Source organism: Pongo pygmaeus, chromosome Y, assembly GCF_028885625.2.
Source record: "Pongo pygmaeus isolate AG05252 chromosome Y, NHGRI_mPonPyg2-v2.0_pri, whole genome shotgun sequence".
NCBI classification, from domain to species: Eukaryota; Metazoa; Chordata; class Mammalia; order Primates; family Hominidae; genus Pongo; species Pongo pygmaeus.
Genome location: NC_072397.2, coordinates 26,520,591 through 26,527,500, shown reverse-complemented (window position 1 = coordinate 26,527,500; position 6,910 = coordinate 26,520,591). Strand labels below are relative to the sequence as shown.

At 41.8% G+C, this 6,910-nt stretch overlaps 1 pseudogene; it reads left to right on the top strand.

Annotated features, from left to right (window-relative positions):
- Positions 1-1,553: 1,553 nt before the first annotated feature.
- The window catches only part of LOC129025705 (testis-specific basic protein Y 2-like), a 28,652-nt pseudogene continuing 23,295 nt past the window's right edge, over positions 1,554-6,910 (top strand).

Genomic DNA, 6,910 nt, shown 5'->3' with positions numbered 1-6,910 from the left:
TTAATCCTGAGTGGTACAAAAATGTCATAACAGGCATCAGCAACCACGTGCTATTGTGACTCTTGGACGCACACCCAGCTGGCATGGTTGTTATAAACAGGGCCTACGAATGATGTACTAAATTTCCCTAACATAAGCAGCTGAAGCTAGAAATTGTTACCTCATATATGAATCAGATCCATAGGTGGTTTGGTGATGTTTGAACCATGATTCAGCAGACCTTTAGTGATGTGACTCTCATCCTGGAACACAATCTTCAAGTGGGATTGGGGCCCTTATACATGCATCTTGCCCATTGTTGATACTGTGACTCCTGTACTTTGACCCAATCATAGGAGATGTTGAGTCCTATGCATGAAGCTCTGACTTGTGTGGGACTGTGAAACTGATTTCTGAACATTTTTTAGTGTGTGAATGAGAAGTGTGACTTTCCCCAGCATCTGAGTGTTTTGACTCTGTTTTCTAGGCCCAGAGCAGAGTTGAAATTGTGACATATGTGCAACAGGCAATAGACAACACCTTTAGCAATGTGACAAGGGGCACTTTTACATGACACTGACACCAGAATGCAGCTCATGTAAAATCTTGGCCTTAGCCCTGCCTACAGACAGCACTGTGGCTTTTTTCTAGGTCCATTACATAAGTGACGTGACTTCTTTCTACTGCCTTGGCATTGCACTTATGGTGCATTGTGACACATAACTGGGTACTGCACTCAGGTAGTGTGACTCATTTTTTTGTGGCACTCTGCCAATAGGAGGCTTTGTAACAAAACACTTGGTTCAACACCTAAGTGATGTTTCTTCTCTCTTGCCTGAGCTCTGGCCACTAGAGAGATTGTGAAATGTTGCTGAACCCAGCACCAAAGTGAGGACACTCTCCTGCTTTGGCCCTGCACATAGGAGCTATTGTGACATCTCTCCAGGCCAATTGCTTAGGTGAAGTTTGTCTCCTTTCCTGCCTAAGCCCTGTCTTTAGGGTGGATTTTGATAAATCACTTAAACCAGCATCCAGGTGATGTGACTCTTTTCCAGGAGTCGTGTCCACAAGGAGGATTGTGATATTTTACTGGACCAGCACCCACTCAGGTGATGTGACTTTCCTTTCTTCTCCTTACCCACAGGTGAAATTGTGCCATATACCTGAGACAGATCAAAGGAATAATAACGTTATACCTGGAGCCAGGATGTGCAGAATGGTGACTCTCATTCCTGAACATTTCCACCAGTGTTACTGTGACATACACCTATGTCCAGCTTCTTAGTCATTTAATAATCCTGCCTAATTATAGCCTGCATATGACATTTTGACATATACCTGGACCTAGAACTTTGGTGATTTGACTCTCCTGTCATAGAGGGTCCTTAGAAAAAATTATAACATGTCTATGGGCCCATAATCTAGGTAATGTGATGTTCCCCATTTGTCCGAACCTCCTTTCAGTGAAGACTTCAGCATTTCTAAACACTGCATCCAAATGACATGACTGTCCTGTCTGGGCCATTTCAACAGGAGGCTTCGTGACATATCTCTGGGCCCATCATTTTGGTGATATGACTCTCCTCACCTGCCTGGACACTGTCCACAAGGGGTATTATGCGATAGAGCTGGGACTAGCACCAAAGTTTTCTGATTTCTCGGTTAGTGCCCTGCTGACAAAGAGAACGTTGTAATACTTCTGGCTTAGAACGTAGGTGATGTGTTTTTTCTGTCTCTTTTATAACCAAAGATGGTATGGTGACATATAGCTAGGCAAAGCTAATAGGCATGATAATGACTCTCTTACGTGGACCCAGCCAATAGAAGAAATTTTGCCTCTTATAACTAGGTTTAGGGACATGAGTGATGTAGAATCTCCTTCTGGTAAAAAGGTCACAGAAGATTGCAACACTCACCCATATTTTTTAACACCCTTGTGTTGAATAGAGAGTGTCACAAAGCACCTAGCACACAGAATAAGTTGTGAGTATTGTATGCAAACACAGCTGATAGTAAGGAATTTCACCATCACAGGTGGATGAAGGCAACTGTCCCACATGAAAACAGGACATGTGTGGTATTCTAAATCTAATTCCCAGAATTTTATTCCTTCAAGACTGTGATATAAATCTTTGCCAATTACCAGTGTGATTTCACTCTTCAGACTGGTTCAAGCCTACATATGGGATTTTGATATTTACCTGGGCCAACCTTGACATGATGTTACTCTTCTGCCTGGGCCCTCCTCTCAGTAAGAATTGTAACATCACTGGATCCAGCACCCAAGTAATGTTACATTCTTGCCTGCACCATGACACACATATTATTGTGACATACTACTGTGTCAATCACTTAAAAGAAGTAATTCTCCTCTCTAGAATGGGCCCTGCACACAGGGCAGGATAGTGACATATTCTTAGGACTGGCACAGAGGTGATGATACTATTTTGACAGGGCTATGCCCAAAAGATGGCATTTTGAAATATTGCAGGGCCTATCATAGAGATGATATGTCTCTTCCGCTTGGGACCTGCAGACTTGAAGATTGACACACACAAAAGTGATGGTACTCTTTTGCCAGGGACATGCTTTAAGGAAAGCTTTGTGATATATTTCTTTTTTTATAGAGGGTTCTAAACTAGTAAAATCAAGATTATGAAATGGCATTCATTTATGTATTTATCCTTTATTGAACACCAATTTTTTTATAAAGTTGAAAAATTTTTTTTTCTTTTTTTTTTCTTTTTTTTTCTTTTTATTTATTATTATCATACTTTGGGTATATCTCCCAATGCTATCCCTCCCTCCTCCCCCCACCCCACAACAGTCCCCAGAGTGTGATGTTCCCCTTCCTGTGTCCATGTGTTCTCATTGTTCAATTCCCACCTATGAGTGAGAATATGCTGTGTTTGGTTTTCTGTTCTTGAGATAGTTTACTGAGATTGATGATTTCCAATTTCATCCATGTCCCTCCAAAGACATGAACTCATCATTTTTTATGGCTGCATAGTATTCCATGGTGTATATGTGCCACATTTTCTTAATCCAGTCTATCATTGTTGGACATTTGGGTTGGTTCCAAGTCTTTGCTATTGTGAATAATGCCGCCATAAACATACATGTGCATGTGTCTTTATAGCAGCATGATTTACAGTCCTTTGGATATATACCCAGTTCTATGCCTATCACCTAGGTGATGTGACTTCCTGCTTGGCCCCGCCCATATGGAGCATTGTGACATAAGTGTGGGACCTGCACCTAGGTGATGTAACTCTCTTGACTGGGTCCTTTTCTAAGGAGGGCTTGTGAATATCTCAGGACCCAGGACCAGGTGATGTGGCACTTCAGCCTGGATTCTGCCCAATTAATAAATTGCCTAGGTATATGAAATATACCTAAACAATTGACATGTTGTGACATATTGAGCCCACCACTTAGGTAATGTGAATCTCGACTTGTTGCTGAACAACACCCACGAACAGGCCTTTTGCCATATTTTAGGGCTCAGCACCCAGATGATGTTACTCTTCTGCCTAGGCCATGCATAAAGAGGGAATTATAGCATACTGTTTAGCCCAGCACCCTAATGATATGACTCTCCTCCCTGTGCCAGGGCCACAGAAAGTATGTTGACATATCTTTGGCCCAGTCTGTAGGTGTTGTGGCCCTCATCACTTTGTTTGCTGTCTTCCACTTGTGGTTGTATCATATTACAAAGCTCCATCCCCCAGTTAATGTGACCCTCTTTACTAGACCCTGACTAATGAGGGCATTGTGATATATTACATTGCACACAACCTAGGTGATGTTAAAATTCTGCCTAGGTTTTGCCCCCCAAAAAATTGGATTATGACGTATACCTTGCTTCAGTTCAAAGGCATGATGATCAAGCTTATATTCAGCCAATAGGACATATTTTTCCTCTCATCACTAGGTTTAGGTCAATAGGTAGATCTTTCATTGGATATTTGTACAAAGCTCACAGTTTACTGTACTAACTCATATCATAAATACTTCTTCTGTGGTACAGAGATTTCATAACAGGGCTCATCAAAATATTAAGATTGTGACTCTCAACTACACATTGGGGTGAAAGTGAAAGTTGTGACCATCCTATATTTACAAAGCTCATTGTTGTGGTCCTCAGTCTAACAAGTGAATACAGTACAAAATTTGAATTGTAACTTTCATAAGTGAATCTGGCCATAGGTGGGAGGGTGACTCATTTCTGGAGCCAGGTCACAGGCATAATAATGGTCTCATCCCTGAAGCCAGCATATAGGAGAGATGTGGACTGTCATACCTTGGTTTAGGAAAATATGTAATATTGTGAGTCCATAGAAGCATGTAGGCCTCAGAGTGGTTTGCAATGCTCATGCATGCTGTTTAAAGCCTTCAAAGGTTGTAGAGGGTCATGCAGGGGCCCAGGAAACATGTGAGATTGTGACCCTCATATATACAACCAGCTCACAGTTAATGGTGTCACCCTCAAAGACAAAGAGATTTAGCATATTACTAGGCAGAGTACCAAGGTGTTGAAACATTTTGGCTTAAATTTCTTCCCATGGGTGCATTGTGATGTATCGCTGTGTTAGAATCATAAAAATGTGACTATTCTGCTTGGATTCTGCCAAAAAAGGATAGTTTCATGTATCTCTGGACCTATAAGCTTGGTGATTTGTCTCTTCTGCCTGTGCCCTGCCCCCAGAGGACATCGTAAAATATCGTTTGGCTTAACATCTAGGTCATGCTACCCACCTCTCCTGTCTGGGTTCTGCTCACCAAGTAAATTGTAACGTACTGCTGATTACAAAACCTAGGGAATATGACTCTCCTTCATATTCTTTGTGAAGAGAGGGTATTATTACATATTGCAGAGCACAGCACCTAGGTTGAGCGACTCTTCTCTTTTTCTGTCAATAGCAGGATTAATGACATACTATTTCAGTCTGTATCCAGCTGATGTGACTCTTCAGACTATGCCCAGCCTACAAATGTGATTATACTGTATAACTGGCTAAGCATCCAGGTGATGTGACTCTCCTGGCTTCTTCCTGCTCATAGGTGGAATTGTGACAAATGCCTTGGTTAAGCATTCCTGCACAGTAATAACTCTCATACCTGGACACAGCCAGTATGTTGTGATTCACTCAGGTTTGTGGCAGAAATATTAAAAGGGAACATTATAAGAAATATTAAAAGGGAACATTATAAGGAATAGTCACAAAGTTTTTGGAAGGCTGAAAGGTTACATAGCTTGTAATAATTGAACAGGCTTAAGGTGGCCAGTTCTTACTTGAGAATATTAGGTCATAGGGTAAAGTTAGGGACAATATTGGCTTCCCCAGTTAAGTCTGTTTATTTTACCTCCATTAACCAGTCTTTGAACCAGAGAGCTCTCTCAGTGGGGAGCTCGACCAGGAAAGTTGCCCACTAATAGTATTTACTTTAGACCATGTTAGCTGACCTTAATCATTTGTAGAACTACTTTCTTAACCATGTTAATTATGTGCAGCTGTGTTTACTCAAAGCTTCTGTTGTTAATTCCATATTAAAGACATGCTTGGATTGCAAGCTGCTTAGTGCCAAGTTTGTCATTCTTTACAGGACTCTCCTCAGAGTCTGAGTGGCCTGGGACCCTCAGCTGGACTGGCAAAGCAAAATATCTGTGTGTCAGCATATTTAATTTTTTTGTCACCAGGTCAGGGGTCTGCAAGGGACAGACTCTCCACAGCTAGTGCCCCCACAAAAGGAGTGCAGCCTCACCGGAAGAGATATTTTGACTCACAAAACCAGTTTGAAGCCATGGGTAAAGTCCTGGGTTTTTCACTTGTATAAAGTTCACGAAGAATTATAACACTCAGGCATAGCATGTAAAGCCTTAATGGTACAAAGAATGTCATAACAGAGACCAGCAACCAGGTGAGAATGTGACTCATGGATGCAAATGACACAACTGTCATTCTGACACATCTACAGGGCCTACTAATGTAGGCCCTGAATCTCACACATAAAAAAGCAGTCGAAGGTTGAAATAATTACTCTCATAAAGGAATCTGATTCACAGGTGGTTTGGTAACATATGAACCATGATTCAGCACACTGTGGTGCTGCGACTCACCGACTGAAACACAAGCTTCAAGTGAGAATGGGCTGTCATACATGAATCTGGCTGATTGTTGAGATTGTGACTCCTCTGGTTCGACCTGACACATAGAAAGTGTTTACTCACATACAGGAAACCAGGACTTGTGTGAGAAGTGAAACTTATTTTTCAACCTTTTTGAGAGTGTGATTGGGACAGGTAACTTTGCACAGCACATGAATAATTTGGATCTCTTTTATACACTCATGCCACAGAAGAAATTGTGCCATATGTGGAACAAGCATCTAAGCAATATATAACACATTCCTTGGCTCTTTCTATGAAGGGCACTCTTATATATCACTGGGACCGTCACCTAGGTAATGTGGATTATCTGCCTGAAAACTGCCTGGAAAGAGAATTGTGTCTTATATCTAGGTCCATCATGTAATTGACATGACTCCCTTCTACTCCTCTGCCCTGCATTTACAGTGCATTGTGACACATAACTGGGTACTACATGCAGGGGAAGTGATTCTTCTCTTATGGTTCTGCCAACAGGATTTATGTGACATATTACTTGTTTTACCAACTAGGTAATGTTACTTTCCTTTTGCCTGGGCCCTGACCAAAGGGAGATTGTGACATATTGCTGGGCCCAGCACCAATGTGAGGTCACTCTCCAGCTTGGGTACTGCACATGAGGGCCATTGTGACATACATCCAGGACAATTGCCTAGGTGAAATGAGCATCCTCTTTTGCCAAAGTCCTGCCCACATAGGGCATTTTCAAATGTCACTGTGATGTAAGCATCCAGGTGATGTAACACTTCTGCCAGGATCCTG